Source organism: Equus quagga, chromosome 20 (genome assembly GCF_021613505.1).
Source record: "Equus quagga isolate Etosha38 chromosome 20, UCLA_HA_Equagga_1.0, whole genome shotgun sequence".
NCBI classification, from domain to species: domain Eukaryota; kingdom Metazoa; phylum Chordata; class Mammalia; order Perissodactyla; family Equidae; genus Equus; species Equus quagga.
In genome coordinates, this window is record NC_060286.1 from 8,973,243 (window position 1) to 8,997,277 (window position 24,035).

Consider the following 24,035-nt stretch of genomic DNA (forward strand, 5'->3'; position numbering starts at 1 on the left):
TGACTAACAAAAATGTACAACTGAAATCTCACAAGGTTGTAATCTATCATAACATTAATAAAAAAAAATGTCCATGAATAGGACAAAAGACATGTAGGATTTACATGTAACTGATGCCCTCAGAGGTCGCTTAAAGCTTCAAGGAACCCTGGCAGACTCTCAGGTCCTGCAAACATGATCTGGTTTCTGCTATGGCAGATCAAAGACAGCAGATTGATAGAAATTTTGCTGGAGGTGAGTGTGCTGATTGTAAGTAAAAGCAATAGATCGAGAGCCTAATGCCAAAGAAATATTTTAAAAATAGAAACATGATGATCATATGGAAACCAAAAATAAAAACAAAATACCATTTATAATTTATGAAATGAAATAATTAAGTGTAAATCTAGCAACACATGGATAGGATCTGTATCCTGAAAATTATAAAATGTTGATGAAGGAAATCAACAGACATCTAAATTAATGGAGAGATATATCATGTTAATGAATTGGAAGACCCAACATAGCATATATATCAATTCTCCCTAAATTAATCTATAAGTTTAATGCAATTTCTAACTAAATCCCAGCAAGGTTTTTGGTAGACATAGACAAGTTATTCTAAAATGTATATGAAAAGGCACAAGACCTAGAATAGCTAAGACCACTGAAAAAGGAATAAAGTAGGAGGAATCACTCTACTCAATGTTATGACACACTATATGACTGCAGTAATCAAGACAGTATGGTATTAGCAGGGGAAAGACAGTCTTCAACAAATGGTGCTAGAGAAACTGGATATACATTGGTGGGAAAAAAAGCACTAAACTTCAACCTAAATTTCACACCTTATACAAAAATTAACTCAAAATGCATCATGGACTTACATGTAAAATATAAAAGTATAAAACTTTTAGGAAAAAACAGGAGAAAGTCTTCAGGAGCTAAGACCAGCCAGAGTTCTTAAATTTGACACCAAAAGTAAAATCTATGAAAGGAAAAATTGATAAACTCTGCCTCATCAAAATGAAAAACTTTCAGTCTGCAAGAGACCCTGGGGGGCTGGCCCCATGGCCAAGTGGTTAAGTTCACACGCTCTGCTTTGGTGGCCCAGGATTTCCCCGGTTCGAATCCTGGGTGCAGACATGGCACCGCTCATCAAGCCATGCTGAGGCAGCATCCCACATGCCACAACTAGAAGGACCCACAACTAAAAAAATACACAACTATGTACCAGGGGGCTTTGGGAGAAAAAGGAAAAATTAAAAAAAACTTTAAAATCTGAAAAAAAAAGACCCTGTGAAGAAAATTAAAATATAAACTGAAAACTGGGAAAAAATGTTTGCAAGTCACATACCCTACAAGGACAAATTTCTAAAATATGTAAGAACTCTCAAACTCAACATTATCACATCAATTGACTTGTGGAAGTTGAACCATGCTTGCATTCCTGGAATAAATCCTTCTTGATCATGGTGTATGACCCTTTTAATGTATTAGGGAAAAAAGTCCAGTTAGAATATGGGCAAAATGCATGAAAAGATGTTTCACTGAAGAGAATATACAGATGAAAAATAAGCACATGAAAATATGTTCAGCATATGTAATGTAAAACGTGTCTCTCAGGTCACATTGTCTGCAGTGGGCTCATTTACATTTCCATCTCCATGTAAATTGCTTTCCACCCCCTTGAAGTCCCAAACCACTACCCTCAACATCCTCCTTTGTCTTTAGTTGAAGATGATATTTAAGGTGGCAGCTTGGCCATTTTGGCGAGTTACTCAATTTCCTGGGTTTCTCCCATGTACACATGTTATAAAGCTTTATTTGATTTTCTCCTGTTATTCTGTCTCATGTGAATTTAATTCATAGCCCAGCCAGAAGGACCTAGAGAGGGTAGAGGAATTCTCCTCTTCCCCTACACAACTCTATTTGTAATAGCCCAAAACTTGAAAGCATAAATTTCCTTCAATGGGTGAATGGTTGAACAAACTGTATCTATGCCATGGCATACTATCAGCAATAAAAAGGAACAAAGTGTTGTGACATGCGATAATTTGGATGGATCTCAAGGGAATTATGGTCAATGGAAAAAGCTAATCCCAAAAGTTTACATGATTCTATTTATATAGCATTCTTGAGATGATACAATTAAAGACATAGAGAACAGGTTAGTGGTTGCCGGGATTTAGAAAGATGAGGGATAGAGAGATGGCTATGGTGGTAAAACGGTAAAACTGTAGGACAAGGAATCGTTGTGATGGAACTGTTCTGTATCTTGACTGTGGCGGTTGTTACATTGATCTACAGTTGTGATAAAATTTTTTGGTGTAGAACAAAACATACACACACACAAAAATGAATGTGTGTAAAACTGGCGAAATCTGATTAATGTTGATGATTCATATCAATGTCAATTTCCTGGTTATGAGGGAAACTGGGTGAAGAGTATATAGAATCTCTGTATTGTTTATTACAACTGAATGAACCTAAAATTATTTCAAAATAAAAAGTCAAAAACAAAAGCTAAAAGTTTTGCATTAGCAAAAATTCAAAGTTTTGTTTTGAGGGAAGAACAAAGAGCCCTCCAAACAACCAGAGCCCCTGGAACATCAGCTCATAACAGGGCATTGCATTCAGTATCATGAATAGACTTTTATTAAGTGTTACTTTGCGTTAAGCCAAAAGGCCTTGAGAAGGTCCCTCAGTAGGAGAACTGTCTGTATGCCCTGGAGTGACGTGTGCCAGCTTGGCAGGAAGATAAGCTGAATCTCACCAGGGATGACTACAGTTTGTCCCTCTGCTCCAGGGTAGACCGAATGCCAAACCTCTGACCTGAGGCATTAGCCTCTAGCACAAAGCCAAGGGCTTCAGCCCAATAAGCTTTGCTCTGGGAAATCAACGTGCAACCTTGAAATTCATAACACAACTCTCTATAAAATATTACAGTTTCATCTTCTTAAATGCCCAGAACACTTCAAAACTGCATTGATATTTCATTTAGACAAAGAGTTTGGCCCTTAGTGATGGTTTTTACGTGAACAAAATCTTTATCCTATTATTTTTTCCCTTTAATGAATCCTTTATTTATATTACATTTGCAAATTTTATCTAATCTAGTAAACTGAGGAAGCAGTATCAAAGAAAAAGGAATAACTCCTGCCCCAAGTTCACTGAGGTTTTCAAAACACTCTAAGCCAGTTCTGCTGTTGTTTGCTATTTCATTTTCTCAGTTATTGGTGATCACCTACGAATGCCAGAAGCAAGCTATGTCTTTCAGATGCAGACAAAAAAAAAAAAAGACAAAGACATTACCTTCAGAAGCTTCTAGTGTATAGGTTAAGATATTTTCACACAAAAAAAATATACTATTTTGTCAATGAACTATGAGCAACATTTTGGGAAAACCCAAAGACCTGAATGACTACCTTTGTATGGTGACAGATGGTAACTAGACTTACCAAGGTGATTATTTCATAATGTATGTAAATACTGAATCCCTATAATGTACACCTGAAACTAATAGGATATAGTATGTCAATTATACTTCAATTAAAAAGAAAAGGTGGCCGACCTCACAGAATAGTGGTTAAGTTTGGTGCCTTTGCTTCCGCAGCCCAGGTTTGTGGGTTTGGCTCCCAGGCACAGACCTACACCACTCATCAGCCATGCTGTGGCGGTGATCCATATGAAAAATAGAGGAAGATTGGCACAGATATTAGCTCAGGGCTAATCTTCCTCAAGCAAAAAAAGAGGAAAATTGGCAACGGATGTTAGCTCAGGGTGAATCTTCCAAAGAAAAAAAAAAGTATCTTGCCTAGGCTGGTCAGCAGCCTTATGCCCATTTGTGAAATTATAGCATCTAGTATTTTAGTGGAGCAGCAAACTGAATTTCCCTCTCCTAAGGTTCAAACACAGCTCAGCAGGGATTTTGATATTGTTTTCTTAGATTCAGTTGGTTCAGACTTTGAAATAGATAGGAAATGACACCAGCAATTTAATCCTAACAAAAACTGTGCTGTGCAGGTATTACTGTTTCCATTTTACAAAGGTTAATAACAGATCCATGGTCTGAGTGACTTTAAAGCCTTCTTGCTCTTTCTATAACACAGCATTGCTTCTGGATACAGAGACAATCAACAGAAATTTATTCCAGGTCAACTTGTAATAGTGGGAGGCACTTGAACACAGAGCCTAGGCCTAATTCAGAATGCTATCCAATACAACTCTCACAATTGCATGCGGGCTTTTGGAAACATTTCCTGAAAGATTCTCAGATTGAGACCCTGATCCCTTTTGTGGAGTCCAATCTACCTGACAACACTTTCATCAATTTATAGCAATGTGACCACCTGTCCATCACTCTGACTTTCCTAGTCTTTTGATATTCTTTCTGCTCCTCATATTGACCCTTGACCTTATTCCACTCACCGCCATAATGAATGTAATCATTTTCTGCATTTAGCTTACCCTCTTCTCAAAAGTTTCTCTGCTTCAGAGTGACTGAATCAGAAAGCTCATACATTTCCTGATTGTCATGCATCACCTCAGTAGAACATTTAGAGACTGGTGGTTGAATAATGTAGTCATTGTGGAATTAAATGCTTCTATACCCAACAGTCAAATTCTTGCAAACTCTGTCAGCATCAGTTCATTAACTGTATTAAGATCCCCCAACCACTGACCACTCCCAACACTTGCTCACTATCCATTTAACCCCCCTCTTCAGTTTTGAAATGTACAGCATAGATTCCTATTGCTCATTCTTGTAAACACTTCATATTGTTCTTCATCATATTATCTATGAAAACCCTATCCCTGATTTATCCCTCATTGGCTAGGTAATATCACACAATTCTGCTAGATGTTTTCACTTTAAAACAATAAAGATAAACTTGAAATGGGCACTCATCAATACCTAGCGTTTCTACTATATTTCCCTGATATTTACACACTCTCACTTTTAGGATATACCTTGAAGTTGATTATTACAGATCCATTTTCCCCAGTATGCAGTGGGCCAAGTATTAGTTTGGGTTTTTTTTGTCTCAAGAATGCTTTCCTGAATTATAGTTTAAACGTTAGTTCTGTTCTTTTTATTTCATGTTTTGATGAACACCAATTATATCTATACTGGGTCTTTGTGCCTGTGTTCTCTGTTACATGTTTTCACCCTTTATACCTCTTTCTTTATTTCAGTTTCATTAATTGTTTTGCTCCTTTGATTTAATCCTTTATATATCTTATTATATCCATTACTATATAATAAAAGATAGAATGTGCGCACCTTGTAATTTAGTCTTCATTTATAAGATTTTTTTATCTTTTTTCTTTCATTTATTTTCTAACTTTTATCAGCTCCTTATACTTCTTTGTCTATTCTGATTTGTTTTTGGATTTCTGACTCATGAAGTTCTTTCCTATCTTAAATTTCTTATTTAACTATATTTAATTTAATTTGGGTGTTATATTAGTTGTCTTGTGTATAGTGGCTTTTTGTGGGGATATGTTTTCATGTTGAAAAGTTTTATTTCCTGATTTCTTTTCAGTATCTTTATATGAATCCTCTTTTTTCTGTTTACGATTATTTGTGTTGCCTTTTTCTTAACCAGCAATAGTAGCTGATCCTCTGTGTGAAGAAGAAGAAGACGGTGAGAAAGGGGAGGTGTCTTCTGTATCTTACCAGATTCTTTGGTTCAAAGGCATCCTCTTCTGTCATTACACTTAATTGTAGTTTGTCTACAAACAATACAATTCGGACTTGACTTCTTATATCTTATTCTTAGTCCCCGTATCTTTAGACACTTCTTTCCTCCCCTTTACCACTGAGCTTCCAAAAAAATCATCAGTCTTCCAAGGCTTTCCTTTTCCGCATAAATTTGGCCTTTCCAAAGTTATTTCCTCTCCTCCTGCTCCCTCTCCTTGCTGTTTGACTCCATAGCAGCATGTGCTCTGATCCACTGGGTTATCAGACCTGTCCTCAGCCTGTTCCATTCTGGATGTGATTCTTCTCTCTGACAGCGAACTCTGGTCACTGCTGTCTACCCTCCACCATCGCTGGGATTGCACACCTCTTCTTCTGTTCTGTTTGATACCCTCATGACTCAGCTCTGGCGTGGGTCCCAGAGCCTACTTTGTTCGTTCGTACATGTATTTTCCACAGTTCAGTTCAGTATAAAAATTTACGGCACTCTCTATCTCTTATCTAAGCTGTAGCCATGCTCTGAGGGTGACTTCATTTGTTCTCCTTGTAATTCTAGAGATTTTGAGAGATTTATGGGCAAATTTTGGCTGCCACGATTATCCCATGGGAACCCAGAGGTCAGAATTGGGTTTTTAATTTGTATTTCCCTATTACTGGTAAAGTTAAGCATATTCATGTGCTCACTGATCATTGATATTTCCTCTTTTGAGAAGTGCCTATTTGTATCTGTTGACTATCTTTCTATTGGGCAATTTATTTTTCTTACTGATTTTCAGGAATTCTTTATATATTCCAGATGTTAATACTTTACTGATTATATGTATTTCAATATCTTCTTTCATTTTATAGATTATTTTTCACTTTTTTCTGGTGTATTCTGATGAACAGAAACTACTAATTTTTATAAAGTTAAATTGATTAATCCTTTCTTTGTTGCTTAGCCAAATTGTGTCATGTTTAAGAAATTAAAAACATATATGATCAAAAAGATTTTGCATATATTGTTTTTTTAAAAAAAACTTGGTAAGAACAGCACCCTCTTAACAAATGTTTAAGTGTGCATTACAGTATTGTTAGCCATAGGCACAATGTTGTATAGCAGATCTCTAGAAGTTAAGCACCTTGCATAACTGAAAGTATAGCTGTTGAATAGCAACTCCCCATTGCCTCCTCTCTACAGTCCATGACAACCACCATTCTACTCTCTGTTTCTAAGAGTTTCACTATTTTAGATACTTTATATAAGTGGAATCATGCTGTATTTGTCCTTCTGTGACTGGCTTATTTCACTTAGCATGATGTCCTCCAGGTTCATCCATGTTTCCATGTTGTAGCAAATGGCAGTATATCCTTCTTTTTATGGCTAAATAATATTGCATTATATATATATGTATTACACATTTTCTCTATCCATTTATTTGTTGATGGGCATTTAGGTTGTTTCCACACCTTGGCTATTGCGAATAATGGTGCAATGAACAAGAGAGAGCAAATAGTGCCTTGAGATCTTGATTTCAATTATCTTGGATAAATATCCAGAAATGGGGTTGGTGGATCATATGGTAGTTCTACTTGTAATTTTTTGAGGAAACGCCATACTGCTGCCCCATTTGCATTCCCACCAACAGTGTGCAAGGGTTCCAATCTCTTCATATCCTTGGCAATATTTGTTATCTTTTGTTTTTTTGGTAACAGCTATTCTAACAGGTGTGAGATAATATCTCATTGCAGTTTTGGTTTGCATTTCCCTGATGATTAGTGATGTTGAGCATCTTTTCATGTACCTCTTGGCTGTTTGCATGTCCTTTATGAAGAAATGTCTATCCAAGTCCTTTCCCCATTTTTCAGTTGGGTTATTTGATTTTTTTAACTATTGAATTGTCTGAGTTTCTTATATATTTTAGTTATTAACTCCTTATCAGATATAGGGTTTGCAAATATTTTCTTCCATTCTGTAGGTTGCCTTTTCACTGTTAATTGCTTCCTTTGCTGTGCAGAAGATTTTTAGTTTAATGTAGTCCTGCTTGTCTATTTTTGTTTTCGTTGCCTGTGCTTTTGGTGTCATATCCAAGAAATTATTGCCAAGACCAATGTCATGAAGATTTAGCCTGTGTTTTCTTCTAGGAGTTTTACAGTTTCGAGTCTTATGTTTAATAAAGTCTTTAATCCATTTTGAGTTGATTTTTGTGTATGATGTAAGATAAGGGTCCAATTTCATTCTTTTGCATGTGAATATCTAGTTTTCTCAACACCATTTGTTGAAGAGGCTATACTTTCCCCATTGTGAATTCTTGGCACCCTTGTCAAAGATCAGTTGACTATATACGTGTGAGTTTATTTTGGGGCTCTCTATTCTGTACCATGGTCTATATGTCTTTCTTTATGCCAGTACCATACTGTTTTAATTACTGTAGATTTGTAATATATTTTGTTATCAAGAAGTGTACTGCCTCCAGTCTTGTTCTTCTTTCTCAAGATTATTTGGGCTATTTGAGTTCCTTTGCATTTCCATATAAATTTCAAGATAAATATTTTTTCCCCTTCTTTAAAAAATGACATTATTTTTCATATTTACATCTTAAAACACAGAGTTGATCTATAGGTGTGAAAGAGAGGTCAAATTGAATTTTTTCTCATATGGATAACTGTTAATCTCAATAACATTTATTGAATGGTCTTACCTTTCCCACTTATGTATATTTGCCTATCTGTGTTGTATATAAATTCTCCCCATATGTTTGGGGCTATTTTTAGACTCATTAACTTGTGCCATTACCATATGTTAATTTGACTATCCCTATGCCAAAATCACACTGTCTTAATTACTACACTTTACTCCTCCTCACTCTAACGTAGCATCTGTTTCCACTACTCTAATAAATCTGCTTTTATCAAGTCCATCAGTAAGCTCTATGCTGAAAAATCCAAGCGGAATTTTTCACATCTTATTTATCTCATAAAGCAATTCAAGACAGTTGTTCATATTGTCTCTTGGTTTCCATAAAATCAAATACTTGATCTTGTTTGTGTTCTTTTGTCTTTCCTGGTTATAATGTCATTTTGAGTGATCACAGCTAGGTCTTTATGGCCTTTTATATATTAACGGCTTTCAAATTTACACGCCCTTATGAACCTCAGAATTATATCCACTGATAAAAAATGTTTATTGAGCATCTACCATGTACCAGTCACTGTTCTATGTGCTTATTATTCAGCCATGAAAAAAAGAGGGAAACCGCCTGCCTGCATGAAATGTTTATTCTAATAGGAGCACAATTAACAAATAAGGAAGTGAACTATATATATAATAATTCAGGTTGTGATAAGTTCTGTGAAGAAAACTAAATCCTGGAAGGCACCTAAAGACTTTAGGGGTGGAGATGCTGCAATTTTAAATAGGATAGAAGCGTGACAATCTGACTAGAGATTCAATAATCTTAAGAAGAGGTCAGCAAACTAGGACCTGAGGGCCAAATCTAGCCTGCCACCCGGTGTTTGTATGGCTAGTGAGCTAAGGATGGTTTTTATATTTTTAAATGGTTGAAAAAAATCAAAAGAAAAATAATATTTTATGACATGTGGAAATATAATAAATCCAAATTCATATGTCCATAAATAAGGTTTCATTGGGTCACAGCAGTGTTCATTTGTTTACACACTCTATGGCTCTTTTCATGCTACAGTGGTGAAGTTGAGTCGTTGAGACAAAGACTATATGGCCCACAAAGTCTATACTCTGTACTATCTGGTCCTTTATACAAAAAGTTTGCTGATCCCTGATCTTAACCAACATGCTCTATTGCTTGCAAACAAAAAGCCTTCCAGGGCAAAGTCCTCTTCGGGTTCAATGCCAGGAGAACATATGGAACTCTTTAAACAAATGTATTTGCTTCCTTTAGTATACAGCATTTCTCTTTTTTAATTCAGCTGCCAGGAAAATCAAAAGCTCGATGTGACCAAGTTCAGTAACAATGATACTCCAGGTAGCTGGACACCACCATCGTGTTAATCCTTCACCTATACTTGCATGTGTAAGTATTTATCTATGTCTCTTGTACTGTCTTCTTTTATATTGATTTTAATTTTATGAGAAGTCTATAATTTTGTGTGAAAGTCAATACAGATATGAACTAACATAAAAATAAGTTATGTTCAGTATACTCTTTTAAGAGGTTATGCTTAAAATTGTAATGACCAAACTCTCTTTCTCTGATATGGGATTTTTAGATTAAACAAGCACATGTCTAAATTCATGAGGAGGTATAGTGCTCCTTTGTGATGAAAATATTGTCCTAATTTATGTAAGATATAATATTCTTATATATACTTTAAGGAAAATATGTAATATTTTTGAAAGGCTTTTGGAAGACTTTTCTCAGGGTCCTTCTTAAATAATTGTGCAGGGAAATATAAGTCCCACTCTGTGAAATAACTCATGCTTTGACACTGATATCTTATGTACAACTGCCAATAGAGAAAGGAGGTATATTAAGATTAAATAGTAATCCCAGGTCACATGTTTGGGGTTTTTGGGGTTTTGTGTGTGTGTGTGTGTGTGTGTGTGTGTGTGAGGAAGATTGGCCCTGAGCTAACATCTGTTGCCAATCTTATTCTTTTTGTTTGAGGAAAATTGTCACTGAGCTAATATCTGTGTGAATCTTCCTGTATTTTATGTGGGACAATGCCACAGTGTGGGACGCCACCACAGCATGGCTTGACAAGCGGTGCTAAGTCCCTGCCCAGGAAGCAAAGCTACAAACTATGAGCCACGAAAGCAGAGAGCGCAAACTTATTTACTACACCACCAGGCCGGCCCCACAGGTCACATGTTTTATTTGTCAGAAAGTAAAGGTCATAACATTAAGATTTGAGTTTTTCTATCAGCTCTTTTGGATCTCCTGTAAAAAACTTTTTTTAAAAAAAAAGTATCAAGAAAGAAAAATTAGACTGTTGGGTTTTTCTTGTTTGTTTTGTTTAGTTTTTGAATATTTTGTTTTGTTTTATTTTTGACCTTTTAGAATGGCCCTCAAAAAGCCAAAGAAATGAAACTCTTCCCTGGTCAGCATTGTAGAGAGATCTCATTACAAGAACTTTCGTAAAATCAATTAAAGATAAATTTAATATCGAGAATATTAGTTCTAGTATTTCTCCAAATTTAGGTTACAGAACCAGACCTTTTTGTTGTGCATATGTGTCCTATACAATTAATAAGTTTGATGGCAGGACCACTGTTGATATATTCATTCAGTACTTTCTTACAATGGTACCATGTGGTTGTTGGCTTAAGTAAGATCTATGGCTTTCTGAAATCTGTTCATTAAAATATTAACTACTTAAGGGAACTTAAGTTTTAAGGGAATTTAAGAAAATAAAAATTTGTATATATTTTTGAAATGTGACATACTAAAAGCCTATGCAAATGAAAGCAGCTTTTCCTAACCCCAATACCAGTAAGAGTATAAGAACTTTTTTCAATACTGGAAAACCCTAATATTAATCTAATATTCATCCCAAGTTAGACAGCATAAGTGCACTAAAATTCCAGTTTCATTCTTCCTGGTTGTAATTAGATCAATTCAGTTTAGTAAAGTTACATACACCTTATTGATTAATAAAAACAGAAATAAGAACTGTCACAATCTTCTATTATTTGGCTTCAGAATATTTACAAGGTAGTAATCAGAGCTCACATAATTGTAAATTTTCATTAAAATTCCGACTTCAATATATCACAAGCATAGTGCATTTAGGAATAGTGCATTTGCTCCACCATTCTCAATGCAACTGAGAACCACCCTTCTCTATATTAAGGAAGAAAACCAAAGCTAAAAAAAAAAAAAGACTCCTCTTTTAACTCGAATGCTAACATTACACAATCATTTAAATTTTTATTATGGAATTGGAAAATATTAACTATTCACATAATTATTTGTCTCTGTCTACCCCACTTGACTATAAGTTTCATGAGCCAAAGACCCTGACCATTTTGTTCACAGCTTCATCTCCACTGCCTGAAGTAGTGTCTAGAACACAGTAGGTGTGGAACAAGTGAGTAATAGGGCAAAGAACATAGAATTTGGAGTCAGAATCGTAGGAATCAGAATCAAGTTTTGACTCTGCCATTACATTCACTAGATGTGTGTTCTGTTACTCTCTAATTCTTGGTCTACATTCTTCCAGGTGCCCCAGGCTTGGAAGCCAAGTACCTCTTGGTGTATCTATAAAACAGCATGAGCAGGTCAAAAAAAAGCAGAAATTCATTTGATCAGTCCTGCTAGACTGTGAGTTCTGTGTGGAAGAGACTGTTTCATTCACCATTGTCATTTCAAGAGACTGGAACAATGCCTTGAAACTAAATAAGGCTCAATCAACATTTATTATTGAATACTGGAACAGGAAACATCTTTAAAGTAAACACCAACCTATGCATCAATATCTATCTAAATATTTACAAATTCTGGACAAAATATCCTGTCAGGCCTCAGCTCTCTGTATAGATAATTTCACTTCCCTATAAAAAGAATTTTCCATTTTCCTCTAACCACACAATATGTCATTACAAAGTTAATAAGCCATTATAACATCAAAACTCTTCTAACAGAAAACATAAATGATAATGAAATGTTACCATTAGCAGGAAAGAGGATTTGGGGTTTGGGGTTTTGGTTTTGTTTGCTTCCTTACCACATGGAAGGATGGTTCTCAACTGTCCAAGAATGTTTGAATAAATGAATTACTTCTAATCGTACCATGCTCTGTGATTTATTAAAGCATATGAATCATTTACAACATGCTAAAATTATGAAACTATTGATCTGACTACTTTTCAAGACACACTGAAGCCAAGTAATAACTGTCAGGTTAAACAGGGAAAGTCTCCTTGGATGTACTGGCATTTTAAATTGTGCCATTAGACAAGAGGGATCGTAACTGAAACAACTGGGTGTAAACTGGTGGCTGTGCTGGGTTGTTTCTCTTCTAACCATGACTGATTTCTCCTAGGGAGGCTGCTTTCCATTAAATTCTCATTTATCGTCAAGATAAAGTTTGATACAAGGGTTATAATATTAAAATATGAATTTAGACAGTCTTCTGATTTTTCCAGGGTGCTAAAAGAAACTACTAATATTTCTCACAAAATCTTCCCAAATGTACATTTAAATTTTAATCTTAGAAATGGAAAGATTGTGAAAGAATATATATTCTGAGACTGAGTGAGTTTAAGTGATTGGTCACCCAGCTGGAATATGCCAGCTAGACTGGGAGGCTAGCTGACTAGAACTCAAGGCTCCTTACTACTGGTCTAGCATTTTGCCCATCATAGCCCACCTACACTACCTCTAGTTTGTACCCAAACTGTGGAATCCTTTGATCTTCACATTGGCCTCTATGAGTGGAACCTCTAACTGCATTAGAAGAGCTACGTCCAAGATCTATAATTACTTTGCATGTGCCCACCATACCTCATCTGAACAATCAGTATAAGTTTTCAGATGGCCTCTGCTGTATGGTTTAACTCTGAGAGTATGACAATGCAATTCCAGTGAAAAGCTAATGAGATTTATTTTGGGTGTGTAGGAAAATGATGAGTGGGAAGAGTAGGGAAACTTTATTTGGAGAAATAAACATGTGGAAAAACAGGAAAAATTAAGGTCTGATAAGGAGAAACTTGTCTACCAGATAATAATATGCAACAAAGGGCAGAGTGGCTGCAAGCACTGCCTCTGTAAGGTAGACTTGGTTGAAACCCAAGTTTTGTTATGTGTGACCTAAGGCAAGTCACTGAATTGCTTCCAGCCTAGTTTCTGTACTCGTAAATGGGAATAATTTTAGTACTTATATGTTGGAAAGAGTAAAAAGTAAACACACTGAGATTATTGCCCTATTAAATTCACGAAGATTAAAAGAAGATTGATGCCTAATATTAACAATGTTATTTTTAAAAAGGATACATGTAAACTTATGTCAGTTATAGCTCATTTGATCTTTTAGAAGAAATAAACTAAAAAATAATATAAACTATAAAATGTGCATACTCTTTGACCTGGCAAACCCCATTCTCAGCGTTTATCTTAATATAATCATTAAACAACTTAAATATCCAATAATAGAAGACTGATAAAATATATTATGATACATCCTTTAAATTGAATATAAATGTTTATGTGGTATATAGTTATAACAAATATATGTTCATAAAATCGTACAGAACAAATGTGGTAAACTGTATTTCCATGAGATTGGGTGGGATTATGGATAATTTACTATATTTTCTTTTTCTAGCTCTTATTTCTAATTTTACATAACCATTATGTTTCTATTAAGTAAACACTTTTAGAAACAAAATGGTTATATAAATACTCTTCTTCTAGCACTCGTTCATCCTTGGTAGAAGTGAAGATAACAGTACGCACAAATCTGTGCTCTGGTCATGAATATATTCTCTGCTACTTGCCCACAAGGCAGTAGATCGAATTCTAAACAGATAGGTGCTGATTAGTCAAGAATAAGGTACCGATGGAGTCAACATATCCCTCTATCAATTTATGTGTAGTTATTGGTTTTAGAGTAAGATTTTTAGCCAACATGAATGTTCAATTGAAGTTATCCTGTGGTACATGGAATGTACAGGCCATGTGCAGTTAATTAATGTCACTTAACTAATGCTTTATTAGTAGTTAATGGACTAACTAGATCTTTGCTTTTTACATTTTCTATTGTTTTCCATCCTCAAACCAGTTATGTGACTATTAGCACATAGGTAATATGAGTTTTATTATAAAATATGTGAAGAGTTTTAGTTTCTAACAAGCTTTTATGTCCAAATTCTATTGCTTTCTCTGTTGCCTTCTTGTACCCACATCCTCTCAACCTAAATTATATTCACACCCCTCTCCTTTTACAAAAAAACTCTAAATATCTCCCTGTATCATATTTCAAGGATCATCACAATTCGGAATCACATTCTTCTCTGTGGTTATTTAGGTGTTTCCTCTCCCATTAGACTCTAAGCCACATAAGAGCAGAGATTGTGTTTATTCTTATTTATCACTCCAGAGCAATTACTACAGCACCCTACAAAACTGTGCTTCCCTTTAATGTGGATGTCAATTTTAAAGCATGGCTATTTTCCCATTTATAAATTCTACCATTGTATCATCCTTCCTTAATTGACGTCTTCCATGTCTCAGAGATATTCCAGCAAAAACTAGGGAAGCGAAGATTCCTCAAGAAAGTTCCAGAGATAAAGAAATGAGGAAGAATGCTAATGTGAGAAAAGAAGAGAAGGTTGGAAATTCTCAAGACAGGTCAAGACTCATAAAAAGCAAAATTAAGCGATTGTACAGTAATGTGTCCCTCTCCTTGACTCCAAGACCAGGCCCAGAAGCAGGCCTGAAGCAGCATCTCAGGCAATTGGCAGTGAGCAACCAGAGGATTCTCTTCCTCACATAACAATCTTTCTTTTTCTTTTCATGTATTTACTCTATTTCTCCACCCTCTTGTGGCCTCCTGCTGTGCCCAACAGGAATGCCCATGGTTATCTGGCAGTAGCAGTAAAGGAGCTGAAAGTGGCTTTTCAGTACTTCATACTAATATTGTTGTTCTGAGCCAAAAGACAGGCATCTTTTAGGCATTATCATAAAAACTAGGAAAGAGATGGGTAAGTGAGTGGAGAGTAGAAAGCCACAAAACCCTTGAAAAAAAGTAAAATACAACAAACACAGTCAAATAATAACAACAAGAAGAGAAATCACAGGAATGGAAAGATCTTTTTTTAAAAAAGTTCAGTTTGTAAAATCCAACCATCTGCATATTCCCACCTTTGTCTAGTAAACTGCAAACATTGTAGGAAGCACTATGATCTCATTCAAAAATAGATTTTTCAATAGACGTTTCTGCAGATTTACCCTAGTGAGAGTTTGAAAACAGATCAATCAAGGCAGTTCAGAACAAAATAACAGGTTGGATATAAACACCTACTCATACTGTAATAGTGTCTGCAGCATGTGGATTCATTCATGATTCAATTTTTTCCCCAAAGTCTAAAATATATTTGTGTTCAGTATGTATGAATATAGAAATATTTTATTCATCCGATCACTCTCCAATTGAGGTTTTATTCTCATCTATATTTAAACAGTAACCACTGAATGCCCAGCAAAGACTAAGATTAAAAATGGCGCCAGGCATGACCTAGTCTCATAGTTTGCGACTGGTAAAGGAAGAAATAAATTATAACCATAATAGACTAAATTATTTGCTAGCACGTGTTACTGCTGATTTTATGCAAGCACTATATGGGTCTTTTCATCCTCCAGTCAACTAAGCAAGGTGGACAGAGCTATCTCCACTGTAGGCGTGAAAACAGACGCATGGAACCCAATTCTCATGGTCTAGATAAAGCCAGGCTCCTAAGTCAGTCATCCATAGCCAATACAGACAACGCCTTCTTCTCATTCCTGGATTATAGTTATCAAATGATTCCTTAGTCCCTTCCTCAGAGGGTAGTGGCAGAGTGATGAGAAAAAGAAACACAGACTAGCCCACACTACTGCACTAAAGTAATTTCAACATGGTACATGAAAAGAACGCACTGAATGTTATTCCTAGAGAGGCCCGGGTCATTCAGGATTTAATTTAGCTATACAATGCCTCCTTATCATTACCAGAGAGAAATAATACTGCCTACTACCTGACACACAAAAAGCTTACTAATAATTATATTAGCTAATAATAATACGAACCTTGCATTCGAGCACTCGAACTATGCCAAAAGCCATGACAAACTATATATACACTTGAATGTTCCAAAATACTATCACAGAAAATGTTAAAGTTCTCATTTATTTATAATGTTTCTAATAAACCCTTGAGCCTTATTTTATTTAATTTCTGATACTTGAAAGGAAAAATAATATTGAGGTTTCAAATAAAGTCTACCTTTCCAGATAAGGCCTCTAGCTCAGCTAGAAAAGAGAAAAGTTTCGGCAACTGAGGGGCAAATGTGGACTTGCCAATAGTTAAGTTCTCTTACCATATTTAGATACAGATAGAAAAGTCACAGTTTTCAGACATTTGGGCATGATGTTTCCACACAACAGGCTGAAGAATAGTTCTTTATAAGGACAGACTAAGCATAGTCTCTCTCGATCAACAAGCAGGTCACTTGAAGACCACAGTTGTTCCTGAGCATGGCCTAGCTTAGCCTCATCAGGGATTCTGAGTTCTCATAATATTTTTCAGATGGTATTTGTTCCATCAGCTTGGAAAAACCAGTCAGTTTTACTTGTAAAAGTATAGTACTTAGATGTACTAATAAAAAATTGGGGGGGACACAAGAAAAGATGTTCAACATCACTAATTATTAGGGAAACAAAAATCAAGACTACAATGAGATAGCATCTTACATCCATCAGAAGGGCTATAATTAACAAGACAAAAAGCAACAAGTGTTGGAGCAGATGTGGAGAAAAGGGAACCCTCATCCATTGCTGGTGGGAATGCAAACTGGTGCAGCCACTATGGAAAATAGTATGTAGATTTCCCAAAAAATTAAAAATAGAAATACCATATCATCCAGCTATCCCACTACTGGGTAATTATCTGAAGAACATGAAATCAACAATTCAAAGAGATTTATGCACCCCTATGTTCATTGCGGCATTATTCACAATAATCAAGACGTGGAAACAACCCAAGTGCCCATCAACAGACGAAGAGATAAAGAAGATGTGGTGTGTCTGTATACACACACACACACACACACACACAGTGGAATACTACTCAGCCATAAAAAAGATAAAATCATGCCATTTGCAACAACAAGGATGGACCTTGAGGGTACTATGTTAAATGAAATAAGCTAGCCAAAGACAAACACTGTATGATTTCACTAACGTGTGGAAGATAAAAAAAACACATGGACAAGAAGAACAGATTAGTGGTTGCCAAAGGGGAAAGGGATAGGGGGGAGGGTGAAAGGGGTAAACGGGCACATATATGTGGTGACAGGTAAAAGCTAGACTATTGGTCGTAAGCATGATGCAGTCTACACTGAAGCTGATATATACTAACGTACACCTGAAATTACACAATATTATAAGCCAGTATGACCTCAACAAAATAATTGAATAAATTTTTTTTAAAACCTAAGAGGACAGGCTAAGCTATTAACTAAAAAAATTGTTGGGAAACAATTACTGAATTTTTACAGAATTTTATTCTATAATTTTTTCATACAGAATCCCTTGAATATATATGTCTGAATTGTAAACAAGATATGAAATATAATAGTACTCCAAATCATTCAGACACGGTTGTCATATAATCTTAGTGTCAGGACCTGCAAGTTCATTTTGTACTACATTCTGCCTGGACCCTTTACTAGCAGGGAGCTAATTTCCTCCTGAAGCAGACAGATCATTGCATTTTAAAATACTTTGTCACTTGTCATACTTCTCTCCATCTTCAATTAGCCAAACTAAAGATTCATATTTCCTTTATTCATCATATGACAACATTCCCAGAACTTCATACCATCACGGTTATCTTCTGGTAAGTGTACTGCCACTTGATAACATATCTTTTAAAATATCCAGTTGGAAGCTGAACACAATATTTTATCTATGATCTGATCAACATAGACTGCTTTGGAATGATTATTATTCCTCTTGATCCAAAGACAAGAGTGCTTTTAATCTTAAAGTCCATCCAGTTCTGTTTTACTCTATTCACGTGTATATATTTACATGACGCATTTAACACAGCGCATTTGTCTGTGGCGTTCTTCTTGGAAGGCCAATACCTTCCATCGGTTTCAGCTGTATATTGCCATAGGCACTTCTTGAAGCATTTAAATATTAAACCAAGATAACAATGCCATGTGTGAGAATGTCATCTCTGATTTTCACATTTGGGAATACAAAAAAAAAATATTTAGACATGCTTTTCTAAATTAAAAAAAAAATACAAAAGTAAACTGACTAAGGGGCCAGCCTGGCTCTGCTTCAGTAGCCTGGGGTTCGCTGGTTCAGATCCCAGGTGCGGACCTACACACTGCTTGTCAAGCCATGCTGTTGCAGGTGTCCCACATATAAAGTAGAGGAAGATAGGCACAGATGTTAGCTCAGGGCCGGTCTTCCTCAGCAAAAAAAAAAAAAAAAAAAAGAGGAGGATTGGCAGCAGATGTTAGCTCTGGGCTAATCTTCCTCAAAAAAAAGAAAGTAAACTGACTAAAAGGAAGTTACTTTAACCTGTAGAAAAAAATATATTGCCTACTATATTTGGAAGAAGTAGAGTACTTCTGTGATAGATTTGTTTAAAAAATAATGCAGGATTTTAAAATATTCAAAATCTCAATTTGTTTAAATTCTAAAGGCATAATTCTGCTTGAATGATTTGCATAATCCTGCCAGAACTTCTCATGTAATGGCATCTTCCTTCTGACACTTTATGCTTATTACACACGCATGAAACAAGAAATGAAAACCAAAGAACGTTTTTCTACTGATTTTCTTCAAACTACATGTTAGGAAAAGAGTAAGACAGTGGGAAATAAAAGATGATGAGTTTTTAAGCTTCATTCTATAAAACAAGCTGGAACAACATCCAGTATAGTGGGAAATATGTTGTCTACACGACGTTATACAAGTTGTACATTTTTTCATAACAGTTCCAAAAACTGAAAATGATGTCCCTGGCCATTTGCTTCATTTGATGTATTTCCCAGTAAAGTAATTTCAAACTGCAGTCTAGATGTTTTTAGCTTTAACCATCATCCTTTCTATTTTTTTCCCATAATCTCTTTTTTCTCTTTAAATCCTCACTCATTCCACCCATTTCTCAGTCTTTTAAGTGCACAGAATATTAGCAAGCAGCAAAGCCCAGAGGACAGATTTTGGTTATTAAATTTAAAAAGAATCTAAAGCAACTATCGTAATTAGTAGTCAATAAAATACTTTCAACTAAATAAAATTAATCTAGGTACTGTTTTATATAAAAAATATTGCCTGAGGCAACCTTTCATCATAGAAATGCTACAATCTTCACATCAATATTGATTTTAATGCTGCAATTTGTATTAGAGAAAGCATTACTCACGTAAGACAAGTTAAGACTGAATTAAATCACAGTGATTAATTTGCTTGTGGGGAAAGCTAAATTCAAAAAATCTATAAAGCTAAATATGTGGAAACGATAGAAGGAAATCTCAGTAATTGGGGTGAAGGTTTTTCTCTAATTAGCTGCAATGCATCATTAAATTCTATTGTACTAGCAGCTGAAAAAATATAGCTGTTTTAGAACTAATGAGAGAAGAGAAGCATTACAACAAAGACATTTGGATTCATACATTATATATTTCAATTTTTCTCAGTATATACTCAGTTAAATCTGATAACGACCAATATCAATAAAATATTTGAAAGAAACAGTCAACAGAATGTGAGATAAGAAACGTATAGTAAAACAAAGTATTTGGCTTACTGAGGAATGGGAAGTCTAACAGAGGTCTCTGACATTGAATATGGGATAATTGTTAAAGTTAAGATTCTGTTTATCAAAGCTACATCCTCGAGTACATCCATATTTCTAAGATTGTGACTACAATGACAGAATTTATGTTACTGTCATCAACTGCTCATTTTCTTTTTTCCATCCTTGTATTTTAACAAGCTCAACCAACTTCATTCTTATTATCAAAAAAACCTACAGGACAGATGACTACATGATGGATAACTAGCTAACTAGGTAGAACATCACGGCCACTAGGACCACATGATAGCAATGGAGGTGGTGAGAATTGGACATACAGCCAACAGGTTTTGGTGGAGGTTTACATGTGGGGGTTTTGGTCCAGCAACTAAGGGGTGGAGTTTCCATTAACTGCATTGGGGAATAATGTTGGTGGAGCAATTTTCTTAGAGATGTTTGGGAGCTCAGCCCTGGACAACTTCGTTGGATCTAAATAGGCAGATGGATAGGTGAGTCTGTAGTTCAGGGAACAGGTGTAAGATGCGTATGTACATTTGTGTAGTGTCAACATATATTTTTTAAGTCATGAGATTGAAGGCATCACTGAAGGAGAGACTATAGACACAAAGATTGAGCTCTAGAATATCCCAAAATTTAGGATTTTATCCTGGTGAAATTGCTTTCAAGAAATGCCCTACCAAATTACACACAGGCCAGAATTATATGATAGTGTCAGTCACTACAGCCTTTGCTAAGACTGGGCATTGTCTTTGTCCATTTGACATATTACAAATTTTTTTTCTGCTTCAATATCTATTCATTAGAAGTGAAAATAAGCTTTTTTTGTATGTTTATTAGTAATTTGTATTTTTGTCTTCTATACATTTCCTACCTATGTACTCAGCTCATTTTTCTCCCCAGGTATTCTAATTCTTCTTATTGATTCATAAAGTCACTTTACATGTATGGTAATTAACTATTCATTTGTGATATTTGTTGCAAAAGCTTAACCTCATTTTCATTTTTGTGTTTTTTGGTGTGAGAAGTGTAACATTTTTGTAGCCAAATCTGTTTATCAGTTACTTTATTATGTATCTCATTACTTTAATAAGTAAGAAGACAAATTAAATATATTCACATATTTTCTTCTGGTGGTTTATGGTTTCTTATTTTTTACACTTAACTCTCAATCCTTCTGATGTTTATGTTAGGCCATGTAGGCTATCATTAAATATTTTCTTAAATTTTTAGCTCACTTTACAATTACATTAATATACCAGTTCCATCTTTGTGATATATCCTTTAACTCTTATTCAGTTCTTATCTACAGTAAAGTCTAGTTCTGAAATATGTATTCTTTTTCTTTGGCTACTAATTCTTGTGTGTATACTTCAATACTTTCTTATCATATTTTAAAGCTATATGTTACATATACTATTTATTTGTCAAATAACCAAATACCTAATAGGCATATGGGTCTTCCACTATGGCTGTTAGGCTCTCTACTAATCCAGAGAGCTGGATGCCAATTTTTTCTTTTCTTTTGTTCAAGATAGCATATGGTGTGTAGTCTAAGAATGCATTTTAAAATTCAGGCTCACTGACTATACAATTAGTGGCAACCTCCTATACCGCCCCCCCCCCCCCCAGGTCCAGACCTCAGCATGTGTCTCTTACACTGCTATTACTGCTGGTTCTTATGCATCTGTGTGGGGATTTTCTTAAAGTCTGGGAGAAATCAATATGCGTTGGAGAGTTTGCAGCCACATTAAATTAAAATTTACAAATGTTTTATATACGCAGAACAAAACGTTCATATTTGCCACAGTTGTTTAAATCTGCTTCTCCTATTAGTCAAAAACCACCCTGAGGATTCCCCATTCACTTAGGAGGCACATACAAAACAAAAATCATTTTCTTATCCAAAAGCTAATTCATTTTAATATTTATCCTTATTTTTTTAAAATCTTTTCATTTGAATTAAAATTTTATTTCACCTTTAATATTGGCCTCCCTTTTTTTCTATTGCTCCATTTTTCATTCATACTCTCCTATCAGAAGTACCTTTCTGTGACCACAAATGATGAACAAGTAAACAAAAAAACTGGTAAATAATAGGAACCCAGAAATTTTTCCCTGCTGCGTGACACGTGCACTTCCAGACACACCGCATGCCGGTGTATTATACCCTGACTACATCAGGAAGCAGGAAGTTGAGCAGGTCCTCAAGGGGAAGCTGGTGAGAACCTAGTCAGCTCCATTCCTGAACCAACCCAGCATCTGGGAGTACAAAGAACAGAGACTCAAAAATCTGCCTCATACCAGATCTGTGGCATAGGCCCTGGGTCAGGCTCTTTTCTAATGTAGAAGGCCATTATTCCATCATTTTACTGATGTTTTCTGTCAGTTACCATGTGACCCCATGGCATTTTCTGGAAAGAAAAGCTGACTCAGATGGTGACTGACAAGGTAGATGGTTGCCGCCTGATCTCAGTTTCACTGAATGTGGATCTCAAAGGACATCCTCCATTTAATGTCATAAACACTGACTCTCCCCTGCACCCCTGAGAAAGATTCCATTCCTTCTTTGGATATCCTCCCTATTAACCGTATATTGGCTCAGGTATGCATTAATCAAATTCCACGGACATATAGTATGTCCTTTTCCCTCTGTGGTCACACATCCCACTTTAAGTGGTCATTTAACCAGAACATTTACAGTGCATCTTGTAAAATGTTGAAAGAGGAACAAATCTCACTTTCTTTCACGATTCTTCGACATATTTCCCTCAACTCTCTCACTGGCACTCCCTCTGAAGGCTTCTCTCCCTCAGCTGTCACATCCCATATTCATTCCCCACACAGCCCCACAACGCTTTGCTCCTAACAACACCTTCTCTGGCTTAAAACTATCTACTTGTTATTTCATGGAATTCTTCTCACTAAAAGTTTGCTTTGCTCACCTGATTTTCCCTTTGACATTGAAAGGTGCTGTTGAGCAGGTCTCAAAGAAAAACTACAGGTCAACCTCATACAACTCAAAGAATAAACCAAATTTTGCGAAATGGCAAGGAAGGTAATGTACTATCTGATTATCATATGTCAACAACCAGTACCCAAAAATAATAGTCTCCACTGATGCTCATAAAGTAAAATAGCTCAAGATCAGTTTTCTCTAAAACTCTTGTGTGCAAGCCCTGTTTGTCATCCCTTATATTTGATGTGAATCAGCTGGGTGTAGGAAATGAGGAGTTTTTAAAATTTGGTTTTGTTTGTTGTGAAGAGGACTTTGGGTCCTTCTCTGCCCCTAATATGAGATAGATAGGAAAAATTAAAAGAGTTCCCATGAAAAGATAAGCAAGAAATTAGAGATGTCAGATAAATGGGGGAGGAGGTATCCATTCTATAAATTTGTGTAAGGAAAAGGGGAAAACAAAGAATTATAAGTTGTGTTATAAAATGGGAGAGAGAGGGGAGAAATTTAAGTGGAGGATAGCATAGAAGACATAGAATTTTTTAGCTTATAAGCAAGGAAGTTTGTTTCTAAATTTTAAATTGGCAAAAAGTCAAAGGAGAAATCAAGAATAAAGTCTAGTAGGAGAAATGGCAGCAGTTAGGATTTTAGAAGAATGCAGCAAATTCCTCTCAGTAGTAATGAGAGTGTTTTAGGGGAAAGGAGTAATTAGTTGTTTTCAGGAACCACAATTGCTAAATTAAATGTGATGACTAGTACTAATTGATAATTAATGGTTGAGTGTTTTGCACCTTTTAAGCACTCAATAATATGATTGATATGTCACTTACGAAAAACAGAGTAACATTTATGAATCAATTATACAAGCAATATATGAGTGGGAAAGCTACAAGCACCTGAAGATTC

General features: G+C 35.5%; 1 protein-coding gene across 1 annotated transcript in view; it reads right to left on the bottom strand.

Annotated features, from left to right (window-relative positions):
- KCNH5 (potassium voltage-gated channel subfamily H member 5) overlaps window positions 1–24,035 on the bottom strand; it is a 305,105-nt gene that overhangs the window by 99,154 nt on the left and 181,916 nt on the right. The window lies entirely within an intron of this gene.